The sequence below is a fragment of the Saccopteryx leptura genome, chromosome 3 (genome assembly GCF_036850995.1).
Source record: "Saccopteryx leptura isolate mSacLep1 chromosome 3, mSacLep1_pri_phased_curated, whole genome shotgun sequence".
Taxonomy (NCBI): domain Eukaryota; kingdom Metazoa; phylum Chordata; class Mammalia; order Chiroptera; family Emballonuridae; genus Saccopteryx; species Saccopteryx leptura.
The window spans coordinates 234301203-234317546 of record NC_089505.1 but is presented as its reverse complement, the minus strand read 5'-3'; the positions used below and the strand labels follow the sequence as shown (position 1 = coordinate 234317546).

The 16344-nt window shown below is 42.9% G+C and overlaps 1 protein-coding gene across 4 annotated transcripts in view; it reads right to left on the bottom strand.

Moving 5' to 3' along the window:
* CTNNA2 (catenin alpha 2) overlaps positions 1–16344 on the bottom strand; it is a 1214276-nt gene that overhangs the window by 338192 nt on the left and 859740 nt on the right. The gene's annotated exons all lie outside the window — the stretch shown is intronic.

Genomic DNA, 16344 nt, shown 5'->3' with positions numbered 1-16344 from the left:
CCACCTAATTCCATAAAAAATCAAGTATTCTGTCTGCCAAAACCTATAACATAAGTTTCATTAAAACTCACTCTAGCTTAGTGCCACCATGTTGTAACTCAGAGTTTTTGAATCATGTTTTGGGGGGACAATCTGGCCATAAATTATTTAATTCCTTGAATTTGGTACACAGAGTGAAACTCAGTTGATGTGTATAATACTTATGTGTGTGCACGCACACAGGTTCTATTACTAGTAATAGTGCTGTGTTTTTCATAGATGTGAAAAAATTGTCCATATGTCCACCTCAGCACTCCCTGCAGACACAGTTCCATGTAGATTTATCTCTTCAGCTCCTGGCCAATACAGAGCAAATACCATTCACTGTGTCACTCTGGTAGAAAGTGCGGTGAAGCCGACTCATCAGACATACACTAAAAATAGCCAGCCTTGATTGTAATCAGATATAGAATATGCATTCCTGTTCATGTTAATGTTCTGCTTCCGTTTAATTTTTTTTTCCTTTGTTGTGCCTATGCCTCTGGACTATACCCTATCCAGAAACTATACTCCTTCTCACCTGCCTGGTGATTTGAATTCTAACCACAAGCTTAGCTCTCTCCAATCATTAGACAAATCACCAGGACTGTAGTAACTTGGCACCACTCACTTTCTCTTGTATGTTGGTCATTCAGAGTTTTTATGAGGGGATTTGGACCTCCTTGGCAGCAAAGAGTTGCTTCCACACCAGTGAGTGATGAACACCATTTTTGGAACTGGCCAGCCTCAGATGCCAAGAGAGAAGGCATCCATGTGTGCTTTTTAAACACTGGGTCAGCGCTGATGGGCTTCCACCAACCAGAGCCACCACTGCCTGCACACCGCTTCCATCGCCAGTGACTGGATTTTATTCGCACTGTTCTTTCTCCCATTCCTCATTTTAAACCATCTGCCTTGGCTGAATGCCCAGCTGTTTCTGAAATGTTCTGTTTTCTCTAAAACGGTTTTCTAGATCTCCCGCAGAAAGACTTCCAGAATATTCCCCTTCCATTTTTGCTCTCTCCCCTTTCTCTGCTGTAAAAGCACGTTATAACACCTTCCCAATTTTACTGCCACCCATAAATTGTGCTTCACAAAGCCATCCAGAAGCAGGCCGTTAGCTGACTTTGGCTTGCTGCTGCCCTCTCTTCTGACCAACAGGCGTCTTATGGTGGAGGATTTGGTTACTAGAAAAGGCTGCACTTAGTCCTCCTATTACTTGCCTCTACTTTTTTTTTTTTTTGTATTTTTCTGAAGCTGGAAACGGGGAGAGACAGTCAGACAGACTCCCGCATGCGCCCGACCGGGATCCACCCGGCACGCCCACCAGGGGCGACGCTGTGCCCACCAGGGGGCGATGCTCTGCCCCTCCGGGGCGTCGCTCTGTAGTGACCAGAGCCACTCTAGCGCCTGGGGTAGAGGCCAAGGAGACATCCCCAGCCCCCGGGCCATCTTTGCTCCAATGGAGCCTTGGCTGAGGGAGGGGAAGAGAGAGACAGAGAGGAAGGAGGGGGGAGGTGGAGAAGCAAATGGGCGCTTCTCCTATGTGCCCTGGCCGGGAATCGAACCCGGGTCCCCCGCACGCCAGGCCGACGCTCTACTGCTGAGCCAACTGGCCAGGGCCTTGCCTCTACTTTTTGACATGAGGGGTTGGCGGTTAACAAGCTTCAAGTTTCTCCCAGTTGTTGGTGTGGGGTCCCCTATCATGGCTGGACACAGTACTGAACCACTAGCTACCTATAGTTTCCATCACCAGAAGTCTCCTTGGTACAACCAGGAGATGTATGAGAGAGAGGTATGTGTGCACACTCGTGTGTGTGCACATTAGCAGAAGCTCCTCACACACCCTGTAGGATGTGGGAAGGAAACGGGGAAGAGAGTGCAGAATATCATTTTTCAGCATCTGTCTCTCAAAACTGCTTTAGCTTTTTTCTGATTTGTTTCCTTAGGAGGTAAAAGAGGTAAAAAAAAAAAAAAAAAGAAAAAAGAAAAAGAAAAGGAAAAAGAGAAAGATTGTAGTCAAATAGAGCATTCCTGTGGCAGAAGCAAAATAACTCATGACATTTTCTTGGTTCTCTCTTCTTATGCCCTCTCCCCACCTCACTGGAAATTTCCAAGTTGTTTGCCTTTTTGAGATCAGTGTAGGGATGGGGGGCGGGGCACAAGTATTCATCAAGCAGAAAACAAAGCTCAAGTGCCTCTAAGGCTCTGTGACCCGCAGGACTTTGTCTGGAACACCCTTGCTACTCTCCCAATCCAGTGCATTTCCTTGCCTTCAAGATACCGTTGCTCATGAATTAAAATGTATGTAGAGTCGCCTTTTAGCATCAACTTGAACCCAGTACCATATAAAACTTGCTTTTAAAGCTATAGTTTGATGGCATGATGGGACATAAATCTGCTTCCTGTAAAAAATGTTTTTTAAATAAGCAAGTACATCTTCTAGAACAAGTGGTTTTAAAATGATTATTTAAGCAAAACGTGACATGTTTCAAAATCTTTGAAATGGAAAAAACAAACAAATTCAAACTCATTTTACTCTGTATAAATTTTAAATTAAAATGATTTTAAAAATATCAAACTCAAATAGTGATCTGTATGCTGAAGTATTCAGGGGTGAAGTATACTGATGTATGCAATCTACTTTCGAATGCTGTAAAATAGGGTGGATAGATAGGTGATAAAGCGAATATAACAAAATGGATAGAATTGAGGTGGTGGATCTATGGGTGCTTTCTGTACTATTTAACTTTTCTGGAGGTCAAAGAGTTTTCACAATAAAGTTCAAATATGGGAGAGGGGAGGCATAGCACTTGGAATTGGGAGGTTAGGGTCCAAGTCCCAGTGTGGCTTAAATGAGCTATTGAATGTGATCAGGTCTTCACTTCAATAGAGCTTGGTTTGCCATCTACAAAATGAGAATCTCCAATGTATTTTTTTGTATCTAGTAATCTGTAATTTTATGAACAAGCATCGATCGAAAGGTCAGAAGCCTTCAATTCATAGGAATCTTGGGCTCCCATTTATTGAATGTATGGAGTCCAAAGGAAACATTGAGAATCCTGTTCTCCAATATTTTATTTATCAGTTGGAAAGCTCTAATGTGCCTTTTTGATCATCTCATCTCTCCCAGCACAGACTTTTCACTTGGTGCCAAGCACAGATGCCAGAAAGAAAGTAGGTGGGACTAACCTCTCCGAAATGGGGCCAAGAAAGATCGGTCTGGATAACTTGAGAGAAATTAATTAGACTGCTGCCCCATGGGCTCTGCCCAAACCACTTGTATGTGATTGTGCACCTCATTGCCCCTTCAGAGCACACAGTCCTGAAGCCCCCCACCCAGGCAGAGTGGGCAGCTGCATGTACAGTGGGAATCTGGGGCCAGTCTGAAGGTAGAACTACCTCCTCATTCCTCTTTTTATCTCTAAATTAAGTCCCCCGTTTTCAGGTCAACATATCTGCCATTTTGAGTTAATCACTTGATTGAAGGCTCTGTTTCTTAATAAAAATGCAACAACTTCTGGAGTGGGTAACACATCCAATTACAGGAGCTATTCATACCACATTGACTACCTTGCCCCGTTAGGCTGCTATAACGGAATTACATAGATTGGGTGGCTTATAAACAGCAGGAATTTACTTCTATTAGTTCTGGAGGGTAGGAAGTCCAAGATCAAGGCACTGGCAGATTCAGTGTTTGGTGAGACCTGCTTACTAGTTCATAGACAGCTGTCTTTTCCCTATGTGCACACACTTTGCAAGGGAAAAGAGGTTTCTTCCTCTGAGATCTCTTTATAAAGGCACTAATACCATTCCTGAGGGCCCCGCCCTCATGACCTAATCACCTCCCAAAGGCCCCACTGCCTAATACCACATTGGACACTAGGACTTAACATATGGATTTGGGGGATACACAAATATTCGCTCATAGCAATAATCTTAAAATCCTTTCTAGGTATTACTAAGTATTGGGAAGAGAAGAATAATTTATTATGAGAATTTTCTCCAGTCCTGCAATATTCCTCTAACCTCAGACTGCAGCTAGAACTTACCCTTCGGCATAAAATGGAAACAATATACAAAGCATTCAAACTAAACCCACATAAATGTCACCTCCCTTGTCTTCTATTTTATTCATTTCTCCATTAATTTGTTGAACCAACTAAAGTTTATTGAGCATCTCTAACTTATAAGGCACTGCATTAGGTTCAGAGGATACAGTGGGACAAGACAAATATGGTCCTTGACACTGAGGAACTGCCATTCTCACATGGTGAGCTGGAACTTTTCTGGTTTAGCATTGAAAACCCCCCTCAGTTCTTGGCAGAACAAGAGGCTGGTCACCTTAGTTTGATGTATAAATGATAATATGAGTTGTAAGATAATTATATATTGCCCATAAATATATCTGAAGATTGTAAAGGTGCTCTGATTGTGTATAAAGAAGCACCTTTATCTGTGAAGTCACAGAATACACTTCTGAAGACATGGGCATGCGAGCTGAGATTTAAAGAATGGAAACTGTGAAGAAAAGCCAGGCAAAGAAAAATCCCATTCGATGGTTATGAGGTAAGAACGAGCGTAGCGTGTTGAAGAGATTAAGAGTGCCCTGATATCATGGTTTACCTGGGACTGTCCAGTATAGCCTGTTGCTCTGGCTTAATTATTAATAGGGCACTTTTTCACTCTCACAAATCTCTTGGTTAGGAAAATAAAGTTTTTTGCTTTGGAAAATGAATATTCACTGCAGAGGTCTGTAAGATGTCCATGTGGTTAGAATAAAGGGACGAAAGGGGTACAAAAGAGGCTGCTGAGGTATCTGAAAACAGATGGTTCATGGTCTCCAGGGAGATACCAAAGGTTTGGGATACTATGCAAGAAATATAGGAGCAGTGAGAAGTGTCATTCACAGAGAAACAGCATGATCACATGTGAATTTCAAACAGAGCAAATGCAAACGTGGATGGGAGGTCCATTCAACAGAGCTTCTTCTGTGTTCTGGGCCAGCAATGACAGTGGCCTCGATTAGAGGTAGAGGCATCAGAAGTGGAGCTAAGTAGATAATTTAACAACTATTTAGGAAGAACAATTGACAGAGAATTCAGTCTGATGGCTGAAAGGTCAAAGGTTGGACAAGACAGGACTGCTACAACTGACCACATGGATTCAGCAGAATCTTCGAGGGTACCTTTCAGAGGAAGCACCTGGCAGGCTGCACTGCAATGCAGACCTTCTCATCAGAGACAGCAGGAGAGGAACCGTCCAGGAAGATGGCCGCCTTCTGAAAGGAGAGGCTAGCTGGATAATGGTGTGACATATGAACAGATGAAATTCAGAATTCCATGTCATCATTCCTGAAATTCTCTTATATGTCACAGTCTACTATTTGTTTCGTCATGCATATCTCTTCCTTCTGGGAGGGTTTTATCTTGCCCTTCCCCCTGTGTGCCCTCACAAGACTGCAAGTGTTCAGGAACAGAGACAGGTTGGATTCATCTCTCTTCTCAGCACAGAGCCTAGCACAGGGTCTCTCATGAAGTAAGTCTTGCCACCTCTTGGAAGAATGTGGACACATGGGTATGTAGGTAAGGGGATTCACTTCTGCAAAGACAAAACTGGACCTAGACAGGTGAGCTGGTAAAAAGTCTGTATAAACTAATTCCTAGTTAATCCGATTGAATACACCAATATGAGGGGCCGCAAACCGTTTCTGTAAAGGGCCAATAATCAATCCTTTAGGCTTTGCACAGGCAGTATCTGCTGCCACTGGGCTTTGCTATTTTAATGACTAAGCAGCCACAGACAGTGAGTAGCAATGTAGACAATGTATAAACATGTGGGTGTGGCAGTGTCCCATGGGAACTTTATTTTGGGATACTGAAATTTGAACATCATGTAATTTTCACAAGTCAAAAAAAACTATTCTTCTTTTGATTTTTGTTAAACCATTTAAAAATGTAAAATTATTCTCAGCTTGCAGGCCTTATAAACACAGGCAGTACCTGCCTGGCTGGATAGCTCAGCCGGTTAGAGCATTGTCCCGAAGCACTGAGGCTGCTGATTAGATCACTGGTTCGGGTACATTCAGGAACAGTTCCTGTTTCTGTTATCTCTCTCCTTTTCTCTCTCTCTCAAATCAATGAACAGTAAAACACAAAACAAACAAACGAACAAACAAAAACAGGCAGCACCTGAGTTTGGCACTGTAGTTTGCTGAATCCCAAACCAATATATCTGTTTCTCTCTTGGAAGGTAGCACGGCTTTTTAGCATAATGTGTTCTCAAACAGAATTATGAGAAAGCTTACCCCAAATGCCTTCCCTTTCTCCCTGTCTCAGGAAGAAGGAAGACATTTACATTCCTATTGTCCCCATCTCAAACTCATCTTTGTAAAGTGGCTTTGATTTCTGAGATGTTTTCTTCCATAATCTTCTCCTGGGATCCTCTTTCCCACTGCTTCCCCGCTTGGCTCTCCTTTCTCTTTCTTTCTTTTTTTTTATTTTTATTTTTTATTGTGTAAGTTTGTTCTCTCAATCATAAATTTTGCTTTTACTACCAGAAGCATTACTGGGTTTGACATTTTTAGTGAGGATGCTGAGCTTTCCCCAGTTTTTGTTTATCACTTGCCTTTTCATAACCAGGGACAGCCTCAGACCTTCCTAAATGAAGGATTGATGCTTACACAGCATGTCCTACACCTGGAAATCTATTAACAATTAACAGGCGGTAAAAACAGACAACCCAAAGATCCAGAGGCTGCCTGCTCCATGGGAGGTAGGTGCCCACTTAAAGTGCTAATGATGTGCCCAGGATTTAATATAGTAACACCTGCCCGGGAGCATCTGCAACTGCGCTGGTCATAATAGTTTGTTTGTTTGTCTCTCTGTTTGTTTTAAAGAAAAGTACTGTTCTTTCGGCACGATGACTTCTTCATCGTGAGAAGGAGGCTGCCATTCCCGCTTGTTTCACTGTAGATCGATCAAAATAAGGCTGGAGTCCTCTCTAAAATGCCCCTCACCAAATGTGTGTCTGCAGGACAGGGTCCAACAGCATGGAGTTCCAGCCACGTGTATCTGGGGATAGAAACAGCACCTCAAATGGAGGACAGCATCTGCCCAGATGCATGGATTAAAAAATAAAAGACAATTTGAAGTCAACAAACAGAATTGGAATAGAATCAATGGAAGCACTATTTTCCCAATCTAGAAAGTGTAACTTTTGACAACTTACGCCAAGATTTCAGAGGGGAGCAGCTATTGATGCTATAAATGTATTATGGATTATGAAGGAAAAGTTAGGACTTCCACTCTGTTCTCCAGCTACTTAATATTCAGCCTGTCATATGGTGGGGATCAAAACTACTTGGTCACCGCTGTTCTGGAATACAACCCTTGATCTATTATAAGTCAGCAGAAGATGCTGAGAAGAGTTGTCAGGGGATGTGAGCACAGTGGATGTCAAGCTAAATTCCTCCCCCTTTCCACCACAGAGAACACCTGTAAAGGTAACCTGCAGCTGCAGTCTTACCCAACAATCTAGGACTTCTGGAAGGTCTACATTGGACGAGAAGAGTTGTCAGGGGATGTGAGCACAGTGGATGTCAAGCTAAATTCCTCCCCCTTTCCACCACAGAGAACACCTGTGAAGGTAACCTGCAGCTGCAGTCTTACCCAACAATCTAGGACTTCTGGAAGGTCTACTATTGGACAACCAGGGCTTTGATGTGCAGCCCTATTTCCCAATAGACCCGTCTCTGCAACTAACTTCTTTGGGGTATTGCAGGTCTAGTTGTAGAGTTAAATACACAAGACTCAATGGCATTAAAATGAGCCTGAAAACTGAACTGAGGCATAAGAATTTAAAAGATAGCAAGCGTGGCCCTGGCTGGTTGATAGAACATTGGCCTAGCATGCAGACATCCTGGGTTTGATTTCCAGTCAGGGCACACAGGAGAAGTGACCATCTGCTTCTCTCCCCTCTCCCTCTCCCTTCTCTCCTTCTTCCTCTCCCACTGCCAGTGTCTCGGTTGGTTCAAGCATGGCCCCAGGTGTTGAGAATAGCTTCGTTAGTTAGAGCATCGGCCTAAGGCACTGAGGATAGCTCGGCTGATTCGAGCATTGGCTCCAGATGGGGGTTGCTGGTGGATCCTGGTCCAGGGTACCTGCGGGACTCTGTCTCTCTATCAACCCTCCTCTCACATAACAAAAATAAAAAATAAAAATAAAAGATAGCAAGTGTGAATCCTGTCACACAAGTGTGTATGGTGGCATGGTCCAGGTGCCCAGGGCAAGGTGCATGCCCAGTCTGTGATGCATTCCTGGTGGCTCTGCATATGATTCCCCTCAGTTGTCACAGGCTCAGCCTTGTTAGATAAAAGGGCTGCACTTTTTTGGTGCGTCCTTCACTGGTCTGTGGAAATGGACCATTTTCACAAATTGCTAATTTGTAAAGCCTTCAGTAGACAGAGCCAAGGGAAGAAAAAAAAACCACAATTTAAAGGCATGCTTGGAATTTGCTAATAGGCATGCTTGGTCCTTTTGGAACCAAAATAGAATTTTTGATGAAGTACCTTGCGGCAAATTTGAAATATTAGCCTGGAGGCCCAACAAGGCATAATTCACTCCACTGGTGAGAACAAATTTCATTTCCACATCCACTCCTTTAAACTCATTACTGACCCAGGGGGGAAAATGCTAGCTTAGATCAAGTTTTAATAAAGACACTGCTGGAGTCATTGCTATAGCATTAAATTCAATAACGAGCAACAAGCCACTTGGTGACAATGGACCCTTGGACCTGTCAAGACCCTGGAAGGCAGCTTCTGAAAGGCTTAGCACTCCATCCAGAGCAGGACACGACACCCCCAAAACATTTCATTACTTTGTGTGACAATTTGTCATACAAGACTCACTCTGTCTTGGGTGGCTTAATTGTCAGCTCGCCTTCAAATGAACAATTGCTGAAAATAATTAATTTGAAGTTAATTTTGATTTAAAAAAGAAAAAAACAGATGCAGTAGGGGAATTAAAAATAATAATAACTTTGGAGTCTGAATGACCTACATTCAAATTTCCAATACAGGACAAATTTTATTCTCTCCTTAGGACTCAATCTCCGTTACTAGAAGTAAGCTTTTAGCTAAACATTAGTTATGTCTGGGCAGGGTCCATGTTTTTATTTTTGCTGCTGATGTCATTGTGTTCTCTGTCATATATAGATGTTCAATAAACACACATTAAATTGCTCTATGTTCAAGGATGGTTATATAGGTGAGAGAACTAATATATGTAATGCTTTTGGCACGTGGCCTGGCACAACATAGTTCCACAACAAATTCAGGACAAATTAACTGTTGGTACAGGGGCTCTGGCAGAAAGACCACAGGAGTTTAGAATGAACAATCCAACCTAACAGGAGAGGTCTGCCAGCATCTGTGGTTCTGGTAGGAAGAGGTCAGGTCCAGGGAACCCAAGAAGGGTTACATACTAGAACATCCCAGGGAAGGAGGCAGGACACCTTGCAAATGCAAAGAAGGATTTAAAAAGAGCAAAAGTCATGCTTGCTAATCAATTTCCAGCTTTAACAAGCAGATTGAAATGTTTCTCTGTGTTTCCAGGGTATACCTATGTTTAAGCAGATACAGTCAAGTAAAAAATGAGAGCATGTGTCGAGAGAATCCACAGAATCAGCTATTAGGAGGGATGCACACATGTGTCTGAGGAGACAAGCTGTCCTAACTTATTTCTCCTTGCCTCCCACTGCATCCTAATACAGACTCTCCTTCCAGTCTGGCCAATGTATCAGCAACATTCTCTACGGCCATATGATGACTTCATCATCTTTAAGTCTGAACTAAGCTATGCAACTTTTCCATTCACTGAGAGAGAGAGAGAGAGAGAGAGAGAGAATGAGTGCATCGGGACTGTTCTCCATCCTGTTTTCTTCACACCTCTTCTTTTGCTCCTATAATGTGAAATTTTCTCTTATTGTTTATATTGGGGTAATACACTTGTTTCCTCAAACAAAACATTAGTTCTCTAAAACAGGAACTTCTCCTTGGTACATAACCTCCATGGGCTGGCTACTCACCATGTGACCCAATGGACACTTATCAATAAAAGGGTGAAAGGAAGTCAGCAGGTTCCTGCTTCACATTGTATCAATAGGAGCCAATGCCCTTTGTGTGATTCTCAATAACTTCCCACAAATATTTATCATAAGTCCAATATGCAAGGCAATTGGAAGGAATATCAACAGCATTGTACAAACATATAACATAAGCATATACATTAAATATGCATGTACTATGAAGGGTATCTATACCTAGGCATTCTCAGAGGCAGGACACCAAAGCAAGCTCTGGTTTAAATTCTGTCTCTCATCAACTCTTGTGAGCCAGGGTTGCCCATACCATCTTGGGATAGAGCCTAGAACCTCAGTAGTAGGATCAGGACTGATCCCCCCCCCCACCTCAGTCACCAGTGCTGGATCTCTGGGCTACATGCTGCACCAGTTGATGACTCCAAAATTATTCCTGTCTTCCCTTCCCTTTTGCTTAGTGGCTTTTTCAGTCTGCCCCCTCAGCTCAGCCATCCCCCCTCAACAGGCATGTCTCTACCATAAGCAAACATTCATTTATTATCTCCCTCTAACCTCACACAACATGAAATTATCACATGAAAGTTTCCAATGTTGCTGCCTCATTTACGAGAGAGAAAAGATGGAACTGTTATTGGTACTTTAAGAAGGAACTGGTCATTCTTTCCTGAGAAAGATGTAAAATGATAAACTCCCCAAAAGCAATCCATCTATTTTCTGATTGCTGGGATCGGAATGTGGATCAGCCAAGGGACAGGGACAGCTAAGTGTACACTGTCAAAAAGAGCAAAAGGGAGAGTCCAGGGAGGTCTCAGCACTCCAGAATCACCAACTGATCACTTTCCGTTTATGCTAATTGTGAACTGCATCCAATAATGCATGCCAGATAAGCTATCCATATTAATAAGTAAACATTTCCAGGTATCAGAATTGCGAGGAAACAGAGGGAGTAACAAAGGAATGAAACCATATACACACACGTAGAGGGAAGGAGACCCCACGGCAGATGGTTGCCCACACTGAGCACACGGATAAGTGATTATCACAGTTGAAAAAAGAAAGTCTTCTTGGGCATATGTTCTACCTAAAGTTGAAGCAGAGGTGCGGATGATATAGCAGGACAGACAATTAGGGAATTAATTAATTAAGTTCTATTTACACATCTACTGTCAGTGCTAATTATTTGTTGGTTTGAAGTAGCTCCCCTGTCTTCATTAGTGGCTGTCAGTGAATGATAGCACTTGAATTTCCACAAGTATCTGTGGTTTTCCAGGACTGGATTTGCAATGTCAGCTCACGGTTTCACATGATGGTAGTCATAACCAAGGGAGACATACTCTCTGAAGCTAAAAATGCCCTTTTTTTCAACAAGAGGTATGTTACTGTTACTATTCCATTCCTTTAGACTTTAGCCTCTGTCTGGTATTTAGCATATCAAAGTAACAAATTTCTTCAACTTTGAAGAAAAGAAACTGGTTAGGTTCTTTGGAAGAGGATAAGAGAGCGGAAGTTCCCTCCAGGAAGCATTTGTAGACCATCAAGTCCATTGGACAAATCAGGCATTCCTAATATTAGCATGCACATCTAGGAGAACTGGTTTGGAAGCCTTTCAATGAGGAACTGGTGATGGAATTGACTTGCCCAGGCCTGAGATCATTCAGTTCTCCCTTTAAAAAAAGAGTAGCTGCTATTCTTTTCTGTTGATTTCTTCTGGCTGCCCCCCAGACTGACAACCAGACAGCAGGATGTGTTTTAACTTCTACGATCCTTTAAGAGTCATCAAGATCTAGGTGGTACATTGGTGGGACATCAAAACAAGACCAAGAGACATGGACAAGAGTGTGGTGGTAACGAGGGGAGGGGGGAGGGGGAGGGGCACAAAGAAAACTAGATAGAAGGTGACGGAGGACAATCTGACTTTGGGTGCTGGCTATGCAACATAATTGAATGACAAGATAACCTGGACATGTTTTCTTTGAATACATGTACCCTGATTTGTTGATGTCACCCCATTAAAATTAATAAAAATTTATTTATAAAAATATAAGATCTAGGTGGTAGCGGCAGGGGTGGGTGTGCAGGGGCAGGGACTGGAACAAGATAAGTGAAGGTCTTTTCAGCAATGCCTGAAGAATATACCTGGAGAAAGAAACTGAACTTCTGGAAAGGAAAGAAATAAGGATGCTAGATTCAGCAGTTTCGGTTATTGAAAGAAAGGCTGTGTGTAACCCGAATAGAAGAATGGGAAAGATAAGTCTACAGGAGACCAAGTTGTGTAGCCATGAGAAATTTGACACGATTTCATTCTTGTGTGTTATTTTGGAGATTTTTATGACTTTTTAACCAATAACTAGAGAAGATCTAATCAAACATACCCTACTTTAAAAGCAAGGGCTGAAAAAGTTGACTTTTGTTAAAAAAAGATACTTTGTTTCCTTAAATTGAAAGATTTCTGTGCTACATCTTATTTTAGAATCCCAACTTTATGTTCTCTTTTTTCTTAATTAAAAAAAAAACAAAACAGAACTGCTGGTTAATCTGCGATTTTTTTTTTATTTCTGGGCACATTTCAATTGACCATTGACATCAGCTGCTGAAAATGGTGATTCCAAAGGCAAATGATGGAGTCACATGTCCATATAACCCTCAGTAATTAATGCATAAAGATGGACTTCTGAGGGACAGGCGTGATGGAGGACGCAGTCTAAGTGTAGAAATAGGTAAGAGGACAGGAAGACTAGAGTTGCCATCTGCTGGGAGATGGCAAGAATGACATTTGACACTACTTGCAAGAGCAAAACTGAACTCCTTAGTCAAAATAATAAATCTGCATGCACTGTGTACTGCCAGCTTAAAAACAACATTAAAAAATTGGGAATGAGTGTTATCATCTCAGCATGGCAGTTCTGCCTAACATAGAAAATATACAAGGAGGGGAGTAAACAGTGGCGTCTCCTAACTTGCACTCTGCACACTCTTCAAAGGGACAGTACTTCAAACCTCTTCAAATGCCAGTGTGTGCTTTTAACACCTCTCTCTCTCTCACACACACTCCTGCAACTTTGAAAATGAAGTTGATGATGGGATCTGTTCTATAAGCATGCCTTAAAATCACCGATTTCCTTTCTGCTTATGTAACATGACCACAGGCATGAAGCTCACTCAGGTTCAGCATAAAGAGCCCGGGACATCAAGTCAGAACATCCGGGTGGATAAGCTCAGCTTGCTTACCAACTACCATAACCATAAGCCAATCACTTGATTACTCTGGGCCTTGGTATTTTAAGCTGCAAAATTATAAATGGTATGGAGGATGGGCTGCAGAGCTTAAATGATCTCTAAGGTCTTTTTTAGCTCTCAAATGCTGTGAATCTATAAGCATTCAAAACTCATATAGCACTTATAATATGAATATTCAAGCTAAAGTCTCATCATTGCTTCTACTGAATGAGCTAAACAGTATCTAATGGCTTGATTAATCAGCCATAACCATCTTTGCCAATGAGGACAAAATGTTTTCCCCCTTCTCATATTGTAGAGAAAGAGCCAGTTACTTAAACTTGTTTTCTCTGATGTTCTTCCCACTGCAGCAACCGCCGTACCAAAGTTCCCTGATGAGAATAAATATAAAACAAAAATAGCTTCAGAATCACAGAATTAGGACAGCAAGGAACTTCGAGGATCAGAAATGGAAACTGAGGTTCAGGGACTCATTCACTCTTGAATAGCTGGCTTGGGGCCCAAACAAATTAGATCATTTAGTTGGCAAATTGTCCCTTACCTGAAACAAACCCATCTTTCTTTATGCAGCTTTAAGTCCCACATAGTACAGCCTCCAAGTCAGGTGTGCCTCCCTTTCTAATCAACTTTTGTCTAGCCCAGAGTAGTAATTCCTCCCTCCTCTGGAAACACTACTGCTTCCTATCTGAATCTCTCATTTAGCAATGAACACAAACAGCCTTTCATTTATTTATTCATTTGACAAACATTTAGTGAACACATCTTTGGATGCCCTGCATTGTTTTGGGTGCAGCTGAAGAGTTAAGATTCCTGTTCTAGCCCTGGCCGGTTGGCTGAGCGGTAGAGCGTCGGCCTGGCGTGCAGGAGTCCCGGGTTCAATTCCCGGCCAGGGCACACAGGAGAAGCGCCCATCTGCTTCTCCACCCCTCCCCCTCTCCTCCCTCTCTGTCTCTCTCTTCCCCTCCCGCAGCCAAGGCTCCATTGGAGCAAAGATGGCCTGGGCACTGAGGACGGCTCTGTGGCCTCTGCCTCAGGTGCTAGAATGGCTCTGGATGCAACAGAGCGACGCCCCAGAGGGGCAGAGCATCGCCCCCTGGTGGGCATGCTGAGTGGATCCCGGTTGGGCGCATGTGGGAGTCTGTCTGACTGCCTCCCCGTTTCCAGCTTCGGGGGGGAAAAAAAAAAAGATTTCTGTTCTATTGAAGCTTATCTTTTAAATGGATGATGGGGGGGAGGGGCATTACAGAAATAGGAAAATATCCCATAGTAGTATGTGCCATGGCAGAAGATTAAAACAGGGCGGTATGATAACAATCTGATACCTTTTTTAGGTTGAGTGTCAAGGAGGACTTTCCTGAAGAAGTGACAGTTAAATTGAGACATAAGTGAAAAGAAGATGGCTATTCCTAAGGCCAAACTGATTGGTACTTGGGGGCAGGGCATCTGTTCCTAAAGGAAACAGACTGGCACTGGGTTGGGGAATCAATGGAAGAAGTAAGGACCTGACAGATTGGCTCAGTAGTAGAGCGTTTGCCTGGAGTATGGATGTCCCGAGTTCGAGTCTCTGTCAGGGCACACAGGCGAAGTGACCATCTGCTTCTCCACTCCTCCTCCTCCCCTTTCTCTCTCTCTTTTCCTTGTAGCCATGACTTGATTGGTTCAAGCATATCAGCCCCAGGTGCTGAGGATGGCTCTGTGGAGCCTCTGCATCAGGTGCTAAACATAGCTCAGTGTGAGCATGGCCCAGATGGGCAGAGCATCAGCCCCAGACGAGGTTGCCGGGTAGATCCGAGTGGGGGCTCACGCGGGAGTCTGTCTCTCTATTTACCCTCCTCTCACTTGGAAAAGAAGAAAATTAAAAAAATAAAAAGAGAAGAAGTAAGGCTGTAATAATATCAGTACGGGAGATGGTGACAAAAGATGAGGTGAGGAAGGTAGGCAAGGTGCAGATGATTTCAGCCTCAAGGCCATGATAAAAAACATGGACTTTATTCCCAGTGTTCTGGGAAACTAAGCAAAGAGTTTAATTTTCTTTTCATGTAAATCAGTCTGCCAGAATTTCAAGAGCACTGGCCTAGTAGTCAAAATTTTTTTTAATTTTTCAAAACTCCCACCAAATCTTTGCATGTAGAAGGCTTTAATAAATAGCTCTGATTGGGAAGCACATGTAATCTTTAAGTTACTTAATATTTTAAGTAAGGGCTTAACCCCGGGGGCAGTCTGAGGTCCTGATGATTGAGCCCTCAACCTCCAATCCTCATGAAGGCTGAGGGAGTGAGTGCAGGGAGGAGGCAGCGTGGCCTCAGACGCAGCCTGTGACTGCAGCTCACAGCTAAGACACGTGGCAATGCCTCTCATTGCGAGCAGGAGCCCACAGGACCAAGGGAGCATCCTCGTTTCTTCGTTGACGCCTTCAGAGCAAAGCAAATCCTCTAACTTTGGAGAGAGGTTCTCACAATCTCTGTACTCACAGTCACACAGCTATAACTGAAACTCTGGAACAGGTAAATTCTGTAACAATTTATGGTGTTCATGCTCAAAAGAGTATCTTTGAGTAAAACAGGAGCTTGAATAATAAAGGAAATCAATTCAGAGAGGTTATTCTGTCTTCCCTTTCAATGCAAGCTCCATTCTTACATGCTCTCTTTAACTGGAAGGCAGTCTTTAATTGCAACTTTAAGGGATGCAAGTATAACAAAGAGGTAGTTAAAAATTAGGAAACTAGAATGCTTCTAATGTTTGCTGAGAATAACCTATTTTTTCACCCTGAGCTCTCGAAAAGGCAAATTCCATGTACTCAGTATGGAATTAGGAGGAAAAAAACAAGGGGTCCTTCTGGCTGACCCCTTGTGGTCTAAGGGATCCTCAAAGCTGTAATGGGAGGAATCTGTGTCCTTGAAACCCAGCTAGCTGCCAGCACCTTTTAGTCCTCTGTGATATCTGGGGTGCTAAGCAATCCAAATGGAATCACTAATAGCACACAGGAAG